General features: G+C 38.2%; 1 long non-coding RNA gene across 14 annotated transcripts in view; it reads left to right on the plus strand.

Annotated features, from left to right (window-relative positions):
* The first annotated feature begins 204 nt into the window (after positions 1 to 204).
* Positions 205 to 21,761, plus strand: part of LOC149749926 (uncharacterized) — a 134,272-nt gene continuing 112,715 nt past the window's right edge. The window contains exons 1-5 of one of the 14 annotated variants that reach the window (XR_016392879.1): positions 206 to 3,540; positions 4,997 to 5,184; positions 7,603 to 7,666; positions 9,353 to 9,428; positions 9,821 to 9,942. This is a non-coding gene — a long non-coding RNA (uncharacterized LOC149749926). The other 13 variants (XR_016392890.1, XR_016392876.1, XR_016392878.1 and 10 more) reach the window with 13 other exon arrangements.

The raw sequence follows: 21,761 nt of genomic DNA on the forward strand, positions 1-21,761 counted from the left end.
TGGTACATGACTCTTTTTGAATTATGGTTTTCTCAGGGTATATACCCAGTAGTGGGATTGCTGGGTTGTATGGTAGTTCTATTTTTAGTTTTTTAAGGAACCTCCATACTGTTCTCCACAGTGGCTGTATCAATTTACATTCCCACCAACAGTACAAGAGGATTCCCTTTTCTGCACACCCTCTCCAGCATTTATTGTTTGTAGATTTTTTGATGACGGCCATTCTGACCAGTGTGATGTGATACCTCCTTGTGGTTTTGATTTGCATTTCTCTAATGATTAGTGATTTGCATTTCTCTAATGATTAGTGATGTTGAGCATCCTTTCATGTGTTTGTTGTCAATCTGTATATCTTCTTTGGAGAAATGTCTATTTAGGTCTTCTGCCTATTTTTGGATTCGGTTGCTTGTTTTTTTGATATTGAGCTGCATGAGTTGTTTGTATGATTTGGAGATTAATCCTTTGTCAGTTGCTTCATTTGCAAATATTTTCTCCCATTCTGAGGGTTGTCTTTTCGTCTTGTTTATGTTTCCCTTTGCTGTGCAAAAGCTTTGAAGTTTCATTAGGTCCCATTGGTTTATTTTCGTTTTTATTTCCATTTCTCTAGGAGGTGGGTCAAAAGGGATCTTGCTGTGATTTATGTCATAGAGTGTTCTGCCTATGTTTTCCTCTAAGAGTTTGATGGTGTCTGGTCTTACACTTAGGTCTTTCATCCATTTTGAGTTTATTTTTGTGTATGGTTTTAGGGAGTGTTCTAATTTCATTCATTTACATGTAGGTTGTTTATTTGAGATGTTTCTTGTTTTTTAAGGTAGGATTGTATTGATAGAAACTTCGCTCTTAGAACTGATTTTGCTGCATCCCATAGGTTTTTGTGTCATCATGTTTTCATTGTCATTTGTTTCAAGGTATTTTTTTATTTCCTCTTTGATTTCTTCAGTGATATCTTGGTTATTTAGTAGTGTATTGTTTAGCGTCCATGTGTCTGTATTTTTTGCACATTTTTCCTGCAATTGATATTTAGTCTCATAGCGTTGTAGTTGGAAAAGATACTTGATACAATTTGAATGTTCTTAAATTTACCAAGGCTCAATTTGTGACCCAAGATATGATCTATCCTGGAGAATGTTCCATGAGCACTTGAGAAGAATGTTTATTCTCTTGTTTTTGAATGGAATGTCCTATAAATATCAATTAAGTCCATCTTGTTTAATGTATCATTTAAAGCTTGTGTTTCGTTATTTATTTTCATTTTGGATGATCTGTCCGTTGGTGAAAGTGGAGTGTTAAAGTCCCCTCCTATGATTGTGTTACTGTCGATTTCCCCTTTTATGGCTGTTAGTATTTGCTTTATGTATTGAGGTGCTCCTTTGTTGGGTGCATAAATATTTACAATTGTTATATATTTTACTTGGGTTGATCCCTTGATCATCATGTAGTGTCCTTCTTTGTCTCTTGTCTTTGTATTAAAGTCTCTTTTGTCTGATATGAGAATTGCTACTCCAGCTTTCTTTTGATTTCCATTTGCATGGAATATCTTTTTCCATTCCCTCACTTTCAGTCAGTATGTGTCCCTAGGTCTGAAGTGGGTCTCTTGTAGACAGCATAAATATGGGTCTTGTTTTTTTAACCATTCAGCCAGTCTGTGTCTTTTTGTTGGAGCATTTAATCCATTTACATTTATGGTAATTATTGATATGTATGTTCCTATTACCATTTTCTTAATTGTTTTGGGTTTATTATTGTAGGTCTTTTCCTTCTCTTGTGTTTCCTGCCTAGAGAAGTTCCTTTATCATTTGTTGTAAAGCTGGTTTGATGGTGCTAAATTCTCTTAGCTTTTGCATGTCTGTAAAGGTTTTAATTTCTCTGTCAAATCTGAATGAGATCCTTGCTGGGTAGAGTCATGTTGGTTGTAGGTTTTTCCCTTTCATCACTTTAAATATGTCCTGCCATTCGCTTCTGGCTTGCAGAGTTTCTGCTGAAAGATCAGCTGTTAACCTTATGGGGATTCCCTTGTGTGATATTTGTTGCTTTTCCATTACTGCTTTTAATATTTTTCTTTGTATTTAATTTTTGATAGTTTGATTAATATGTGTCTTGGTGTGTTTCTCTTTGGGTTTTTCCTGTATGGAACTCTCTGCACTTCCTGGACTTGATTGACTATTTCCTTTCCCTTGTTAGGGAAGTTTTTGACTCTAATCTCTTCAAATATTTTCTCAGACCCTTTCTTTTTCTCTTTTTCTTCTGGGACCACTATAATTCGAATGTTGGTGTGTTTAATGTTGTCCCAGAAGTCTCTGAGACTGTTCTCAGTTCTTTTCATTTTTTTTTTCTTTATTCTGCTCCCTGGCAGTTGTTTTCACCATTTTATCTTCCAGCTCATTCATCCATTCTTCTGCCTCAGTTATTCTGCTATTGATTCCTTCTATAGTATTTTTAATATCAGTTATTACATTGTTCATCACTGTTTGTTTGCTCTTCAGTTCCTTTAGATCCTTGTTAAATGTTTGTGTTTTTCTCCATTCTGTTTCTGAGATTTTGGATCATCTTTACTGTCCTTACTCTGAATTCCTTTTCAGGTAGGTTGCATATTTTGTCTTCATTTATTTGGTCTTGTAGGATTTTACCTTGCTCCTTCATCTGTAACATAATTTTTGTTGTTTCATTTTTTTTTTGATGGGAGGGGCTGTATTCCTGTCTTACTGGTTGTTTGGCCTGAGGCTTCCTTCAATGGAGTTTGCAGGAAGTTAGGTAGAGCCGGACCTTGGTGCCGAGATGAGGACCTCCAGGAGGCCTCACCTCAATTAATATTTCCTGGCATCTGAGGTTCTTTGTTAGTCCAGCAGCTTGGACTTGGTGCTCCCACCACAGGAGCTCGGGCCTGACCTCTGGCCTGGGAACCAAGAACCTGCAAGCTGCATAGCATCATTAAAAAAAAGAATAAAAAAGAATAAAAGGAGCAGTACAATAACAAAGAATAAATATAAAATTAGAACAATAAAAAATGTATTAGGAAAAATAAAAATATAATTGAAACAACTGCAACTGCAACAAGGGAAAACAAAACCACACCAGAAACAAGAAAAAAAAGTGGTGGGGGGGAACAACCCAAAAGGAGCAGAACAATAACAAAGTATAGAGAATAAAATAAAATTAGAAAAATAAAAGGTTTATTAGAAAAAATTAATTATATTAATGAATTATCAAGAGGAAGGTAAAACAGCACCCCGACCTAAAAGAAGAGAAAAGGGAAAAAAAAAAAAAAGGCCTTGGCTCTTGGGGGTGGAGTTCAGGTGGGGGGGTGGAACTTAGGCAGGGGCAGGGTTTAGGGTTGGGCGGGGCCTAGCCAGGGTGGTGACGTTTGAGTGTGGGGCGGGGCCTAGACTCAGGACCCACACAGCCAGAAAAGGCCTTGGGTGTGGGGACTAGGCTGGGCAACATTCAAGTGTGTGGTGGGGCCTCTGCCTAGGACCTACACGGAATGGGAGAGGCAGCACATCCAAAGGGGTTCTCTGGAGTGTGGATTTCGGGAGTTTGGAGGTAGGGCCATGGGTGAGGGTGTGTGTGCGGGGTTTAGGCCCAGGGTGTTTGGAGGGGGTCTCAGAAGGGGTCTCCGAGTGTAGAGGTGGGGCCCTGGGTGGGGGTGTAGGGGCAGGTCTTGGGCTCTACCTGGTAGGAGGGAGGCTCCCAGGGCAGAGGATTAGGCCTGGGAGCCCAACAGGCTCCCCGGTGCCTAAGTGGGCAGGGAAAGCGCTGGCCGTGTTCCTTTCTGTTCCTCCACGCCTTCCCCCATGGTCTCCCCCAGGGTCTCCACAGTCGCCGCTGGACCCTAACTGTGGGCTGGTCCCACTGAGTGTAGGAACTCCTACCCCCACCCATTTGCCCCTCAGAGGTGCAGGTCCCAGAGGTCTGGCCTTTACTTTTGCTCCCCCTTTCCTCCCTCCCACTCCCTCAGGACCCACGCAGCTGGAGGGGTTTAGGTGGGCAGAGGATCAGGTCCGGGATTTCATCAGGCTTCTGGGGCCCAAGAGAGTAGGGGAAACCTAGCCACCCTCCCTTTTGATCCTCTGCCCTCCCAGTGGTCCCCCAATTTCCCCCTCCAGGTGTGGGATCTCTTCCTCTCCCCCAGCTGCCCCTCAGGGGCGCCAGTCCAGTCCCACCTCCACTTCTCCTCCCCACTCACTCTCCCCATGCCCCATGTCGTACTTGGTTGCTGGGAGTTCCTCCCGTCCCCTTAGGCGTCCGTGGTCCCCTACCGGTGCCTGGTAGGTGCCCTAGTTGTGCCAAGATGCAAATTTCATGCCCTCCTAGTCTGCCATCTTGACTCCCCCATATTTTCTTTAGTGCTTTATAAGGGTAACTGGGTAATTAAGTATGAAAAGTGAAACCACTGATATAAGTCAGTTCTATATTCACTTTAATAACTGTTAGAACAAAATAGCTGTTAAAATATCTTACACACTGAAAGTGGTAATTGTTTTTTGATCTATGATTATGTATCTTTTGGCAAAGAGAAGCTGTCCACTCTGGCCATTCATGTAGCCCTGTTTGGAATAACTTTAAAATGCTTGTCTTAGATTTCTAAGTGCTTAAGGCCAATGTCCCGTTTAAAAAACATTCTTCCATACAGGTCCAGTGACCCCTTTTCAGCACCTTACTTATCTTTCTATACCTTAGTTCTTCATTTGGTGATAACAGTAGTTCCTACCTGATAGAGTTGTTATGTGATTATATGAGGTAATGATATTTCGAATGTGCTTAAAATATTTGTTTGGCATGTATTAGTGATGTTTCAATTAATCCTCACTTGGGACTTATCTTGAGAGCTTAGTAAAACACCATTCAAATATAGCACTTAAAACAGTGCCTGGCACACAGTAAGTATTCAGAATAATTTATGGAAATAATTCTTCTTAATTGTTTTCTCCTCGTCTGAATCCTCCCCAGCCACATTTCACAAAAGTATCTTAGCACCTTTTATGCTCTTTTGTCTCAGGGCAGGCTTGTATTTCAGTGCTAACTTGCAGAAATTTCCTGGAAGATATATTCCTCTCCTGGGTTTTGATCTTTAAAGGCTGAGCATCCTGGAAAGATGATACTAAGTGCCTATGTTTAGGATTGGAATTTTGGAGGATGCACATTGATGGTGACAGGATTTTGGAAGGAATGGGAAGCAGTTTGAAGGTGAGATTCTAGAGGCTCCTAGTCTCAGCGTACATCCCCAGGTACATACATGGCGTAAAATCAAATAGCTTTTAGATTATAGACTTGCATAATGAGGATTTCTGCTGTGGCCACAGAAGACTGCAAGATGAAGCTCTTTCTCTAGAATGTCCTAAATTATGGGTGAACCCTGAAGGTGATACAGCCAGCAATGGCAGAGATCAGAATCTCCTAGCAGCCCATTAGGCTTTTGAGGCTGAATATAATTTGATTAAATGAAAATAAAATCATTGATCATTCTTGCATACCCTATAAAATGAGATTCACAGCCCTTAACCAGAGAAATTGGGTCCTTTTATAGGCTAACTTTGTCCCTGTCAAACTGGGATATGCACCTCCTGATGATCCAGAAGGACAGTTGAATATTTAATAATCTGAGCTCCAGGATCCATTATTCATCTAATAGCTGTTCTTTGGAGGAAACGCAAATGACTTTTTCCTAATCTTTATTCAAGGATGAGTCTTAAAAAGCTCTGGAAACATAAACAGCATGAGCTCCATCAAGAATAGTGCAGAGCAAGCACACATTAAATAGTAAACTAGAAGGAATCTGAAAGAGTGAATGGTGGTCATTTTGAAGTAAAAATTCTAAACCCAGTGGTGGATGGTAGGACAGATAATGACACATCTAGTCACCACAGACTCCCTAATAAAGCATAAACCTTAGCTTTGTTGCAAGGATGAAAGTAATGGTGCTGCTTAATGGGAGCAGCAGACCAGAGGTGTTTAATCACCTAAAATCACTGATGGTAAAATCACCTCATCGTGCTTATGGAGGCAAGGATCATTTACACACACTTCAAGTCACCCTTGACAAACAGGCTCTTTGTTGATTTCATTAAGTGCCGAACTTTTCTCACCCAGCTCGCCTCAGGATGCACACATTTCATTTCCATGCGTGTTCTGGGAGGACAGTCCATGTCATTTGCCAGCATTTCGGCCAACATATACATAATCAAATGCAGCCACCATGGAACATGGGCTGAGAAACAATCCATCCAGTGTTTAATGAGTAACATTAGCATGCTCTTAAAAGCACTAATAGCAAGTTTCATTACTGTTCATTTTAGTGTGGATGGCAGCTATCCAAAACCTAACCATGTACTAAATTCATTTTAGTAAAAGCAGAAAATAATATATAAAATAAATGATTGTAATTACAAGTTACTTCTAGAAGTTAGACTTATATTAACATGACATTAACTCAGAAAAGAAACACTTTCTTCTTTTTTTTTTTCCAGATTACAATTTTCTTTTAGGAAACCCTTTCTCTCCTACAGTGACTTTCAATCTAATATTGTCTTCAAATTAATTTTCATTATTTTATTATAAAAGTGATGTTAGTATACTTTTTGGGATTTTGATCCTGAGGATCAGAAATTGTTCAGAAGGCATTTGGAGTTTTCTATCAATTTGTTTATATTGACTTTTGCAGTATCCACTCCCACTGCTTTCTTGTGTGCCTTCCTATACTTCTTCCCTTTCCAGTCTCTTCAGGATGTTCCCCAGCTCCTTTACAGCTATGGTTCTGGATGTGATTTTAGTTCTGCAAGTCACACATTCTCACGGGGACATGGATTTGGAATTTTCTGGTGCAGATGGTGGCAGAGGTTCTCAGTTGCTGGAGTCACCAGCTTCAGCGGTGTTTCCTGATTTGAGAATCTGCTTCCTCACCATTGCAGAGGCAGTAGCTGTTGTGGCAGCCTGGTGTGGCCAGAACCTCAGTCTAGGGTCTGTTGCTTCCCTTCTCTCTAATTATAAGCTTTTCTACTTCAGGTATCTAGGAAAGATTCTATGCTCTACAGCTGAACCCTGAGTAAGACTGCCTTGGTGCCTACTTCATAGATTGCAAACATTTTGGTGATTAAATGGGATACTTGCATACAGTTTCCTTAGCCAGATGCCTGGCACAGAGTGGATAATAAATATTAGCTTCTATTTTTCCCCTCATAATGCCTAGGGTGGTTCAATGTGAACCTACCTGATAGAAAACTTAAATCCTCAGTATACTTTTTAGTTACATGGTGACTACATATGACACAGTAGAGAAAGACATAGAGACAGTGTGTTATAATGGTAGGGCCAGAGAGTGGTGAACAGTATTTAGAGTAAAATGATCTAGGTTCAACTCTCAGACCTACTTATTGTTTGGCCTTGAGCAAAGTTTTCTGGGGTTTATTTGTTCCAGCTACAGTGGGAGATGAACTGCGTTTTCTTTAATGTTTCTCAAGTTTTTAAAATTCTGAGACTTATATTCTAGCTTCATTTGCTTCTAATTTTCAGTAATGATTTGAAATAACAAGAATGTTCACTTCTTTAGATGACTCATTGTTTAAGGCGTATGATAGCAAACGATGAAGTTGTTTTTTTTTTTTTAAGACCTGCCTGATGCTTGCCATCATAAAAGGTGAATTAAGCAATGCAAGGAAGAAAAAAAATAGAGGTGAGGATAGTACATTTAACGCATTTGGGAGGGTAAAGAAAAAAGTCCTCTTAGTTTAGCTTGTCTTATCAGTGACAAACTGAAACTGGTTTTTCATAGTAACACCTGGTCATTGTTCTAAAAATATGAAACTTGAGGCCTGTTTGTTGTTGTTGTGTTTTTGTTTTTTTACAGTTAGAAACCTTGATTACAGTGCTACATTTAGAAAATTTAGACAAGGCACTCTGAGGAACTGAAAATTGTAGAAGAAAATAGAATCTCTTAAGGGTGTAGGAAGTAGATACAATCTCTGGCAGAGAAAAGCAGTTTTCACAAAAATATAATAGAGAAAGATAACTGAACTTATTATAAAGGCACCTAACTAAAAGGGAAAAATCAGTAGAGGAAAGGAAGTTATCTCCTAGTCTTAAGCTGTTTAAGGTCTTGGGATGCCAGGAAAGATGCAAAATGCCATTTATTCTTTTTCTTTCTCTCTCAAAACTGCTTTAAAAATCCACGAAAAAGGGCTTCCCTGGTGGCGCAGTGGTTGGGAGTCTGCCTCCCGATGCAGGGGACGCGGGTTCGTGCCCCGGTCCGGGAGGATCCCACATGCCGCGGAGCGGCTGGGCTCGTGAGCTGTGGCCGCTGAGCCTGCGCGTCCGGAGCCTGTGCTCTGCAACGGGAGAGGCCACAGCAGTGAGAGGCCCGCGTACTACAAAAAAAAAAAAAAAAAAATCCACGAAAAAATCAAGCCTGCCTTTTAGCTATTAAAATTGAATTTTTAAAAAAATGACATGGGTTCAGATTTGGATTGACATTATTGACTAGTTACTCTTCTTTTCATACAAATGATAGCAGTATCAGTGTTTGAATCTGGCTCATTTGGTTACGAGGAAGAATTCAGTCAGATTATTGCAGTGGACCAATGGTTGTTATAATTACATATGGACTCTGACTGGACCTGGAAGCTTAGGCGTAGAGAGAAATATTTTGCTCCCTCTCTGAGTCTTTGGTGCTCTGTGTCCATCTGCTGTATTCCCCATTCCAACCTCTGGAACTTATCTGCTGACGCTGGTTTTCTACATCTTCATTGTCCAGCTTGCCTATTTGCGTAGGTTACTTCTCCTAGATTATCTTTGTCCCCTTTCTACAGCACACATTTTTTTCTCTAACTTGTATTTTAATCTCATGTATAACATAGGAAGCCTTGCCTCTGTTGGGGTAAGGAAAGCATTTTCCTCTTTTCTCCTCAGAGCAACTCCTTCATTTGGGAATATGTAACTAATATGATTGAGGGAATTGGGACCTGGGCTGCCAAGATTTTACCACTCGTTCTTATTCTCATTCTCTTGTTCTTTCTGTTTCTCACTAGTTTCACTTCAGAGGGAAAGAAAGAAATCCTTTTTTTTTTCTTTTTTGGCCGCACCACGCAGCATGGGGAATCTTAGTTCCTCAACCAGGGATTGAACCCGCAGTGGAAGTGCATAGTCTTAACTGCTGGACCACCAGGAAAGTCCTGAAAGAAGTCTTGATTTTAAATTCCAAGCTGTATTCTGGCTTTACCAGAATGACAGCTGTTAAATTTCCCCTTTTGATTTCTATGTATATTGATCTACTGGTTCAAGATCCATAAGGCAGTGATTCTCAACTGGAAGTGATTTTGATAGGGGACATTTGACAATGTCAGAAAACATTTGTGATTGTCAGGACTGAAGAAGGAGATTCTACTGGCTTCTGGTCATTAGAGTTCAAGGATGCTGCCAAACATCATTCAATGCACCAGGTAACAACCCGCGTAAAAATAACAATAATAATACTGCTATATTTAAAATAGATAACCAACAAGGAGCTACTGTATAGCACCAGGAACTCTGCTCAATACTCTGTAATAACTTATATGGGAAAAAAAATTCGATAAAGAGTAGATACATGTATACGTACAGCTGAGTCACTTTGCTGTACACCTGAAGCTAACACAGCATTGTTAATCAACTATACTCCAATATAAAGTAAAAATTAAAAAATTTTTTTCTAGCCCCAAATATCAGTAGTGCCAAAGTTGAAAAATTCTGCCATACGAGAAGTAAAGGGTTTGAGATTAATTATTGCCTTTTTATTCAAAAACTATTTTATTACCGTTTCTAACTATCTAATCTCTCAATTACACCCTTCCAGATTCCCAGGGAAAGATATGAATGGTGAAGCCTATTTTTGAACTAGGCTCCACAAAGCACAGCCTTCTGCCAGTCCAAGGGTTCAATTTCCTTAGTCCAACCCGAACAACTATGACTCACAAGGTATCAGCTATGATTATAAAATAAAACATGGACATGTTAGCTCTTGTCTCTTAAAAAGGTAGATAATTTTTTTAGAAGGAGATGTGATTAGGTAGGAATCATAAAACATGTTCAGACCAAAAAAATAAAATATAATTTCCTTAATACTTAATAACTTTTAATTGATGACAAAAATCAAGTGAGTCTTCTATCATGTACATTTTAAGCCAATATGATTCAGTAATATTGTTTTGGATATTCAGTTACTATATTTGTGAGAACACTTAATTTTTATTATCTCTGAGAAAAAGGAAAAAACTAATTACATATTGGATTAATTTGTGAGTTTCCTATCCTTAGGTACCCTGGGGGTCTATAATTCTTACTTCCAGAAACTCTTTGTAAGCCTTTTTTCCAGAAAAGAGTTTCAGACCAGGAATGCAGAGGCAAAGCAGAACACATTGCAGATGCTAATATTCACTAGAAGAGGAGCAAGGGAGCTGTTTTCGAAGGAGTGTTGTGCACAGATTCTGTTATGACTTTAATGGAAACAGTGCATGTCATTCCCACACAGCTTGCTGAGTACTTGCCCCTGAGAATATAGTGATTAGAATGAATGATGTGCTGGGATTAAAACACTTTACTGTTTAGTTCTATTTGTTGGGAAACATTTACTGATTCTAGCCCTGGTTTCCCTTATGATATGATTAGGCAGAGAGGAGTCACTTTCCTGAGGAAACTGAGGTCACAGCGTTCTCTCACGATATAAAGTTCGTGAGGCATGTGGAAGAGCTGAGATCATGGATTTGGAAAGGATCGCCGTAGAGTTGTTAAAATAAAATTTTCTACAGATAACTTACTGATCTGGTTGACTTCTATTCAGTGATTCATGACTTGGGTACTGTTTAATCTAGCAGGTAGAAAGGAGCTCTGAAGAGCAGTACAAGGTGAGAGCTTTTTATAGACCAAAGTGAGCAGGGTCAAGGACGATGTACTGGTCATTTGCTAATGGGTTAATGAGAGTTCCTTTCCTTATATGGAACAAGGAGCTGGATAAGGGTTTGGTAAGCAGGCAAGCATGATTGGTTGGTTGACCTGGGCCTTCCTTTGCTTGGAGAGCCCAGGTAGGGAAACTTAGATAAATTTTGGTTTGCTGATGTGGGGCTTAGCATGAGTGATTCCATCTTGGACCTAATCTGGTTACTTTGACAGAGTCCTTGGCCTATCACATAGTCTTTACTATGCAAATAGGGCCAGTCACTTCAGAATTTTGAGAATTGATCTCAGTATCTTTCTACTGAAGACAATAACTGCTTTCCAGCATTGTGGCAAGACATTTAAGAGCTTCCATCACAGCTCCAGCGCAACTTAACCACGTAACCAGTTCTGTGAATGCTGTCATGTTCTGGAATATTATCGTGCCTCACTTTTCTGTTTTGTAAATTTGGGAAGATTGTATCTGCTTCACAGGGTTTTTTGAGAAAGAAATGAGTTACTAATAATGACTGCAAAGCACTTGTGACAGTGTCTGTCTCAAATGTTATTATCATTGTTAATGCACGTTGAGCTTTTAGCTCAGTGCTTGAAAACCTGGCAATCATTCAGTCAATGGTAGCTAGTTTTTACACAGTGCCCGGTATTATTATTGCTAGAAACAAAGAAAAATAACAATTTACGTCAAGGGAGAATCCAGTAAATGATCTATGAAGGTCTGTTATTGCCTAAACCAACATATGCTTTGTGATAGTGATTAGGCTGGGTGGGAGCCATCAGTCAAGCCAGAAGGATGAGGCAAATGAGGAAACCTTTTCAGAAGACATGTGGATGATTCTAGGGAACTGGATGACGTTTTGGTTGGGGGCATAAATTCACAGTAATTGAACACTCCCCAAATATCATTTTTAAAGTAAACTTACCTTATTGCTGTTAGTTGGAGGCATAAATTTCCACTCTGTGAATGCCCTGTGCATTTGTGGATCCGATTGCAGGGTTAAACAAAATCAACAGAGTCCTTCCATCCCATTCATTTCTAATGCAACCTGTATTGCTACCATCAGCAGCAAAATAAAATCTTTTCCTTTTACCTCTGACTCAAAAAGCAGAGGGAGAGGCATTTTGAGATAGTTTAAATAGGGAAATGGAGATTTAGAGGTTAAGTGATGGATTTAATGACAGTGGTGCTTCATGTTAGTACTGTATTTCATTTTTCAAAGTATATCCTCATAAATAATCTCCTTGGATCTATACAACTAAATAGAATAGAAACAAGAATATAAGACTGTTATCTCCGTATAACAAATCAGAAAGCTGATGTTTCTCTATCAGATGTATACTCAGGCTAAACTGGAGACATTGATTCCAGCTCTCACTGTTACGTAGGGGAGCTTCTCTTGCTATCATTGTAAAGCCTACAGCATTTCCCCAGCATTGACTTTATTCTGATTTCTTTAAAAATAAACTCCTGGGCTTCCCTGGTGGCTCAGTGGTTGAGAGTCTGCCTGCTGATGCGGGGAACATGGGTTCGTGCCCAGGTCCGGGAAGATCCCACATGCCGCGGAGCAGCTGGGTCCGTGAGCCACGGCCGCTGAGCCTGCGCGTCCGGAGCCTGTGCTCTGCAACAGGAGAGGCCACAACAGTGAGAGGCCCGCGTATCACAAAAAATAAATAAATAAATAAACTCCTGCTAGTCTTTCTTGAATTAGATGCTGATAGACCTAAGAAAATGAGTCTAATTCCTCTTCCCCATTAGCCCTAAAGCTAACATACCTGCAGATCTTCTAAGTTACTCTTTTCTCTAAATCAGACTTCCCTCAGTAGTCTGAACTTATCTATCACAAATTCTAGAACTTTCATCATACGTCAGAAAAATGTACTTTATCCACTTCCCTGAAGAAAGAAAACAAGTATAATTCACTCAGCTAATATTGACTGATGGCCAACAGTATTAGAATCTTATTGTGTGTTTATGTACAGTCATGAACAAAAAAGATACAGTCCTTGAAATTAGGTAATTTGCTTATTAGGGCAGGGACATAGGTGATATTCATGAAATAATTTAAAATTTTATTCAGCAGTAAGTTGCCATGAAAAAAATAAAATAAAAAACAGTGTTCTTGAGCATTATATTATATTGAATGGAGCAAGAAGTTATCCCTGAGGAAATTGCCTTTGAAAGACAAAAAAGGAGCCAGGCATTCAAAAATCTGGGACAAGAGAGAGCCAAATAAAGGAAAATGTTAGTGCAAAGATGGGAGCCAGGCTGGTGTGATCAAAGGATCAAGAGGATTCCAATAAATAAGGACTAAGTTGAATAAGCGGGCAAATGAGAAGAATTGAAGTTAGGGACATAGGCAGGGACAGATATTCTGGGGACTTAGGATGCCCCATAAAAGGGATTTGGATTTTATTCTAAATCCTAGTGCTATCTATTGGTTTTGAGTGTGGAGAGACTTGATCTGATCTCATTTTTAAAAGAATACGCTGGCTGTTTTAAGAAAAATGAATTGTGGGGAGGCAAGAGTAGAGTCTGGGGACTAGTGAGAGGCTTCCAGTAAACCAAAAGAGATTATCATGTTCAAACAAGGACTTGATGATGCATTGTCTTGCCTTAGAGTTGGGGCGGATGGTGATTGAAAGGGAAGAATTGGACACTTCCTAGCTGGGGATTTGAGTAGCTGGGTGGACAACGCTGTCCTCACTTGAAGTAGGAAAGACATAGGGTGAGAGAAAAGGTCTTGGGGCTGGGGACAAATGGGTAGTTCTGGTTTTAAAAAAATTATGTCTGGAATTTATATTTTGTTTTAGATGTGTTCTCACTTATATGCAGTACAGGGTAACAGTAGTTTCCCTTGAATTTGAGCCGTTATTTCTATTATATCAGCCTCAGGTTGTAGTTGTTTATTAAGCAGTCATGTGTAGAAAAAAATGTATTCAGTGAAAAACTATGCATCCTTTCTCTCTCTCTCTCTCTCTCTCTCTCTCTCTATATATATATATATATATATATATATATATATATATATATACACACACACACACACACACACACACACACGTACTTTTTTTTAATGCAGCCTTCTTAGATTTCCCTTCTTGGTTATCAGATTCTAGCTCTGTTTCTTGTCTCTGAGCTATTTTGCAACTCTTTGTAAGTTGCAGGTAACTAATAGATATATAAACTCTTCTCTGTGCAGTAGTGATTTTAATTGAGTACCTTTTTTCTGTGGAAAACTGGTTTTGTCCACATTTGCAATTAATTTCAACATTCCTTTACTCCATATGAATTTTTCTTCCTTTTCCCTTCATTCAGTTACAACATCTGCTTGATTTCCTCATCTAAGTAAAGTAAAATCTTTAATGTGCATTCCTTTTTATATCTGTATGAGAATCATAGCTTTACTTTTTCCTAAAAATGATCTTTTAGCACAGTTCTCACCAATGGCTCATATTGCTCTCCTGGGCAGATGAACACCCATATGTTTTCACACAAACTACTGTAAAGTTGTGCTCCCGAATTCTGTATTTAATAATGTGACATTAACACATTTCATATGATGCCAATTTCCCAGAAAAATTCTGGACTCTCATGTGAAATACCCAGAATCAATTTTGCCAGTACAATTATGAATTCAAATGTCAAATGATTCATTTTATACCTCAGCCCCAAGAACATTGCATCCTCCTAGTGGAAGGGAGAATTTCTAATGATCAGTCTTTGAGCTTCCACAAGCCATTTAGTAAAATTTTAGACACTTTGTGTACAACAGAATTAGTTTGTCAATAATGAAAGATATCATTGAGTGTTTCTAAGCAAATTCATACATTGCCTCTATTCTCAGAAGTGTATACTTCAGTGACTAAGGTTCTGAGAGATTGTAATTCATTAATTCTTAGAGGAAACTTACTTGAAGTTATATTCTAAAACTGTCTTTTAAAAAAGATTAGCTCATGACTCATAAATTGGAGTGGTTCATTTTTTGTCTTGTCAAGGAAGAAGAAAACGTACTTCACTGACAAGGAAAAAGAAACATTGCATCTTTGGCAAAGGTGCAGTTTAAATATTTAGAAAATTGTGATTCATAAGTCAAAAAAGGTAACGATATAATATCATTTCCAGAGCTGTATCTGTGCAAGCACTTTTTGTACTCATATAACATTAATTGATTTTAAGGTATCATTTGTATAAGTTATTATTAACATTGAAAATATAAATCATGAAGATTAAATGACACAATTAATTTACAAAAAATAAGTTCATCTAACGTTTATTTTGTAAGACTTTTTAAAAAATATTATGCCAGGCCTGGCAAACTTTAACAAATATTTTAATTTCTTATAAATCATTTTTTGAATGTGACTATTTTAGAGGAATTATAGATGAAAACAGAGTTTTGGTTGACAAATTGAAAACTTCACAAAGAAAGAAGCATAGATTTATTGATTGATATAGCTAATATGTTTATGGCATCTGTGAGAGCCACGTATACAGGTAGATTGTGAGATGGGTTGATGATTACCAATTTTGTTCTGACGTTATGAAAATAAAAACTCAAATGTTACACAAAACTTATTCTTTGAGTTGGGGTGGATGGTTATTGAAAAAGAATAATTAGATGCTTTCTATTTTGGGGATTTCAGTAGCTGGGTGGACACTGTTGTCCTGACCTGAAATAGGAAAGACTTATGGTGAGGGGGAAGGTCTTGGGGCTGGGGTAAGAATGGATAGTTCTGTTTGTAACAAACTTACTTCTAGAATTCACATTTTATTGTAGATGTGTTTTTACTTGCATGCAGTAGAGGGTGACTGTAGTCTTCCTGGGACTTGAGCCTTTATTTCTGTTATATCAGTCTCAGGTTCAGTTGTTTGTTTAGCAGTCATGTGTGGAAAAGAAAGATGTATTGCATGGAAAACTATGCATCTTCCTTAGATTACCATCTGTAAAATGCTTACTTTAAAAACCTTAGTTGAACTTACTTTTATCCATACTGGGTTGACATTTTTGGTATATTTTTAACAGTTCTAAGACAAAATATTTCACTTGTCATTGAGAGATTATACACTAGACTTGGGGAAACGTGGGGGCTATCCTGATGAGGCCTCTCATTTACATTTCCTCATTTGTGAAAGAGAAAGTATTTAGTTTCTGGAAACTTGGGGTTGCCTCCCCCCTCTTTATGTTAGACTACATTTTGAATTGGCCTTAGAGTTCCTTCAAATAAAGCAACAAGCAATAAATGGATATTTTCATACTTCTATAAGCTCTCTTCTTGAAGGAGAGATCCCTTGTAGTATTCACCATTTTAGCTCCAGAACCTACATTGTTGATGGTTGAGGGTAGATCTCATAGAGGTGTCTTTGCCTTACTGGGGAGCCTTTGTATGGCTTATAGGGTACAATTCTAAGGTCAAAAGGAAAGTGATTGACTCTATCCCTAACATTTCTCAAGGACCCGTGATGATAGAGAATCACAACTCTCTTCCCACATTTGGTACCCTAAGAGGTAGATTTCTGTTTATTCTGTATAAGAAATATTTTTATTTATTACTTTATTTTATTTTATTTTATTTTTTGCGGTACACGGCCTCTCACTGTTGTGGCCTCTCCCATTGCGGAGCACAGGCTCTGGACGCGCAGGCCCAGTGCCCATGGCTCACGGGCCCAGCTGCTCCGCGGCGTATGGGATCCTCCTGGACCGGAGCACGAACCCGTGTCTCCTGCATCGGCAGGCGGACTCTCATCCACTGCAGCACCAGGGAAGCCCAAGAAATATTTTGAAAAGAAGCAAACATCATTTCTAATCAAAGAGATGTTTTTCAAAGGAGTTCTTCAAAATGTACATGTTCTTTTCCTTTGGGATAGTACATAAGACCTACCTTCTGGAAAGGTACACACATATCAAATCATGTGCTTCTTCCTTAAAAGGAAAAATTCATGTTTGGTCAATCCTCTTTACTTCCCATAAGGAAAAATTAACTCATTTCTTAGAGTGTCCAGAGAGTCTCAAGCTCATAATGAGTATTTTATGGAAATTTTCTCATAATTGAAGATTAATGTTTAGTTTATGATTTTATTTCAATAATCTCTACCATATTTATTTTTAACCCATTGCACAAATAGGGGTAACATAAGTTGACTAAAGCAGTATAACAAAGATTTTATGTTTGATGGACTTGGGAAGAGGGAGGAATAAGAAATTTTTACACCCTTTTTCTCACTTGTTCCCAGCAGTGATCTCAAGTTTCAGGACAGTCTGGATGGCAAATAGGCAAATAGAGAAAAGTATGCTTTGTTTCTGTGGCAGTCTCAGAGCCAATGACTTCTCTGGGAGAGAGGTAGCTTATCCAGCCTAAAATTTTGAGACTGAAAACTTGGAGGGAAGCTGGTCCAAGATTTCTGCAGGATAAAACCCTTGGTGCTACTGCCAGAATAGAATAGATGTCTGGTTTGTGATATTAGTTATCTATTACATTCTTGGAAAGGCTAAATATCAGCTTCCCTGGTACCCAGCAAATGGCGATAGGTCAATTACTGCTGCTCTAAATGAATATTTTTAAGCAACTTTTTTCCCTTGGCATTATTTAAAGCATAAGTGGTTAGATTTATTTATTTATTTTTCGCCAGCGTATACATGTCAATCCCACTCGCCCAATTCATCACACCACCACCCCCACACCCCCGCTGCTTTCCCCCCTTGATGTCCATACGTTTGTTCTCTACATCTTTGTCTCAGCTTCTGCCCTGCAAACCAGTTCAAGTCTACCATTTTTCTAGGTTCCACATATATGCATTAATATACGATATTTGTTTTTCTCTTTCTGACTTACGTCACTCTGTATGACACTCTCTAGATCATCCATGTCTCAACAAATGACCCAATTACGTTCCATTTTATGGCTGAGTAATATATATGTGCCACATCTTCTTTATCCATTCGTCTGTCGATGGGCATTTAGGTTGCTTCCATGACCTGCCTATTGTAAATAGAGCTGCAATGAACATTGGGGTACATGTGTCTTTTTGAATAATGGTTTTCTCTGGGTATATGCCCGGTAGTGGGATTGCTGCATCATATGGTAATTCTATTTTTAGTTTTTTAAGGAACCTCCATACTGTCCTCCATAGTGGCTGTATCAATTTACATTCCCACCAAAAGTGCAAGAGGGTTCCCTTTTCTCCACACCCTCTCCAGCATTTGTCGTTTGTAGATTTTCTGATGCTGCCCATTCTAACTGGTGTGAGGTGATACCTCATTGTAGTTTTAATTTGCATTTCTCTAATAATTAGTGATGTTGAGAAGCTTTTCATGTGCTTCTTAGCCACGTGTATGTCTTCTTTAGAGAAATGTCTATTTAGGTCTTCTGCCCATTTTTGGATTGGGTTGTTTGTTTTTTTAATATTGAGCTGCATGAGCTGTTTATATATTTTGGAGATTAATCCTTTGTCCGTTGATTTGTTTGCAAATATTTTCTCCCGTTCTGACGGTTGTCTTTTCGTCTTGTTTATGGTTTCCTTTGCTGGGCAAAAGCATTTAAGTTTCATTAGGTCCCATTTGTTTATTTATTTTTTTAATTTCCATTACTCTAGGAGGTGGATCAAAAAAGATCTTGCTGTCAAAGAGTGTTCTTCCTATGTTTTCCTCTAAGAGTTTTATAGTGTGTAGTCTTACATTTAGGTCTCTAATCCATTTTGAGTTTTTTTGTGTGTATGGTGTTAGGGAGTGTTCTAATTTCATTCTTTTACATGTAGCGGTCCAGTTTCCCCAGCACCGCTTATTGAAGAGACTGTCTTTTCTCCATTGTATATCCTTGTCTCCTTTGTCATAGATTAGTTTACCAATCTAGGAACGTGGGTTTATCTCTGGGCTTTCTATCCTGTTCCATTGATCTATATTTCTGTTTTTGTGCCAGTGCCATATTGTCTTGATTACTGTAGGTTTGTAGTATTGTCTGAAGTCAGGGAGTCTGTTTCTTCCAGCTCCGTTTTTTTCCCTCAAGACTGCTTTGGCTATTCGGGGTTCTTTGTGTCTCCATACAAATTTTAAGATTTTTTGTTCTAGTTCTGTAAAAAATGCCATTGGTAATTTGATAGGGATTGCATTGAATCTGTAGATTGCTTTGGGTAGATAGTCATTTTCACAATATTGATTCTTCCAATCCAAGTACAGGGTATATCTCTCCATCTGTTGGTATCATCTTTAATTTCTTTCATCAGTGTCTTATAGTTTTCTGCATACAGGTCTTTCCTCTCCCTAAGTAGGTTTATTCCTAGATATTTTATTCTTTTTGTTGCAATGGTAAATGGGAGTGTTTCCTTAATTTCTCTTTCAGATTTTTCATCATTAGTATATAGGAATGCAAGAGATTTCTGTGCATTAATTTTGTATCCTGCGACTTTACCAAATTCATTGATTACCTCTAGTAGTTTTCTGGTGGCATCTTTAGGATTCTCTATGTATAGTATCATGTCGTCTGTAAACAGTGACAGTGTTACTTCTTCTTTTCCAATTTGTATTCCTTTTATTTCTTTTTCTTCTCTGATTGCTGTGGCTAAAACTTCCAAAACTATGTTGAATAATAGTGGTGAGAGTGGACACCGTTGGCTTGTTCCTGATCTTACTGGAAATGCTTTCAGTTTTTCACCATTGAGAATGATGTTTGCTGTGGGTTTGTCATATACGGCCTTTATTATGTTGAGGTAGGTTCCCTCTATGCCCACTTTCTGGAGAGTTTTTATCATAAATGGGTGTTGAACTTTGTCAAAAGATTTTTCTGCATCTATTGAGATGATCATATGGTTTTTCTTCTCAGTGTGTTAATATGGTGTATCACATTGATTTATTTGCGTATATTGAAGTATCCTTGCATCCCTGAGATAAATCCCACTTGGTCATGGTGTATGATCCTTTTAATGTGTTGTTGGATTCTGTTTGCTAGTATTTTGTTGAGGATTTTTGCATCTATATTCATCAGTGATATTGGTCTGTAATTTTCTTTGTTTGTAGTATCTTTGTCCGGTTTTGGTATCAGGGTGATGGTGGCCTCATAGAATGAGTTTGGGAGTATTCCTTCCTCCACAATTTTTTGCAAGAGTTTGAGAAGGACGGGTGTTAGCTCTTCTCTAAATGTTTGATAGAATTCACCTGTGAAGCCATCTGGTCCTGGACTTTTGTTTTTTGGAAGATTTTTAATCACAGTTTCAATTTCATTACTTGTGATTGGTCTGTTCATATTTTCTATATGGTTCAGTCTTGGAAGCTTATACCTTTCTAAGAATTTGTCCATTTCTTCCAGGTTGCCCATTTTATTGGCATAGAGTTGCTTGTAGTAGTCTCTTAGGATGCTTTGTATTTCTGCAGTGTCTGTTGTAACTTCTCCTTTTTCATTTCTAATTTTATTGATCTGAGTCCTCTCCCTCTTTTTCTTGATGAGTCTGGCTAATGGTTTATCAATTTTGTTTATCTTCTCAAAGAACCAGCTTTTAGTTTTATTGATCTTTGCTATTGTTTTGTCTCTATTTCATTTATTTCTGCTCTGATCTTTATGATTTCTTTCCTTCTGCTAACTTTGGGTTTTGTTTGTTCTTCTTTCTGTAGTTCCTTTAGGTGTAAGGTTAGATTGTTTATTTGAGATTTTTCTTGTTACTTGAGGTAGGCTTGTATAGATATAAACTTCACTTTTAGAACTGCTTTTGCTGCATCTGATAGGTTTTGGATCATCTTGTTTTCGTTGTCATTTGTGTCTAGGTATTTTTTGATTTCCTCTTTGATTTCTTCAGTGATCTCTTATTTAGTAACGTATTGTTTAACCTCCATGTGTCTGTTTTTCCCTGGAATTCATTTCTAATCTCATAGCATTGTGGTTAGAAAAGATGCTTAATATGATTTCAATTTTCTTCACTTTACTGAGACTTGATATGTGACCCAAGATGTGATCTATCCTGGAGAAGGTTCCATGTGCACTTGAGAAGAAAGTGTAATCTGCTGTTTTTGGATGGAACATCCTATAAATATCAATTAAATCTATCTTGTCTATTGTGTCATTTAAAGCTTCTGTTTCCTTATTTATTTTCATTTTGGATGATCTGTCCATTAGTGTAAGTGAGGTGTTAAAGTCCCCCACTAGTGTGTTACTGTTGATTTCCTCTTTTATGGCTGTTAGCAGTTGCCTTATGTATTGCGGTGCTCCTTTGTTGGGTGCATATATATTTATAATTGTTGTATCTTCCTCTTGGATTGATCCCTTGATCATTAGGTAGTGTCCTTCCTTGTCTCTTGTAACATTCTCTATTTTAAAGTCTATTTTATCTGATATGAGTATTGCTACTCCAGCTTTCTTTTGATTTCCATTTGCATGGAATATCTTTTCCATCCCCTCACTTTCAGTCTGTATGTGTCCCTATGTCTGAGTGGGTCTCTTGTAGACAACATATGTATGGGTCTTGTTTTTGTATCCATTCAGCAAGCCTGTGTGTTTCGGTTGGAGCATTTAATCCATTCACGTTTAAGGTAATTATCAATATGTATGTTCCTATGACCATTTTCTTAATTGTTTTAGGTTTGTTTTTGTAGGTCCTTTTCTTCTCTTGTGTTTCCCACTTAGAGAAGTTCCTGTAGCATTTGTTGGAGAGCTGGTTTTGTGGTGCTGAATTCTCTTGGCTTTTGCTTGTCTGTAAAGCTTTTGATTTCTCCATTGAATCTGAATTAGATCCTTGCCGGGTAGAGTAATCTTGGTTGTAGGTTCTTCCCTTTCATCACTTTAAGTATATCATGTCACTCCCTTGTGGCTTGTAGAGTTTCTGATGAGAAATCAGATGTTCACCTTATGGGAGTTCCCTTGTATGT

Source organism: Delphinapterus leucas, chromosome 3 (genome assembly GCF_059928025.1).
Source record: "Delphinapterus leucas isolate spDelLeu-1000000601 "Yukka" chromosome 3, BTC_Dleu_Yukka2, whole genome shotgun sequence".
Taxonomy (NCBI): domain Eukaryota; kingdom Metazoa; phylum Chordata; class Mammalia; order Artiodactyla; family Monodontidae; genus Delphinapterus; species Delphinapterus leucas.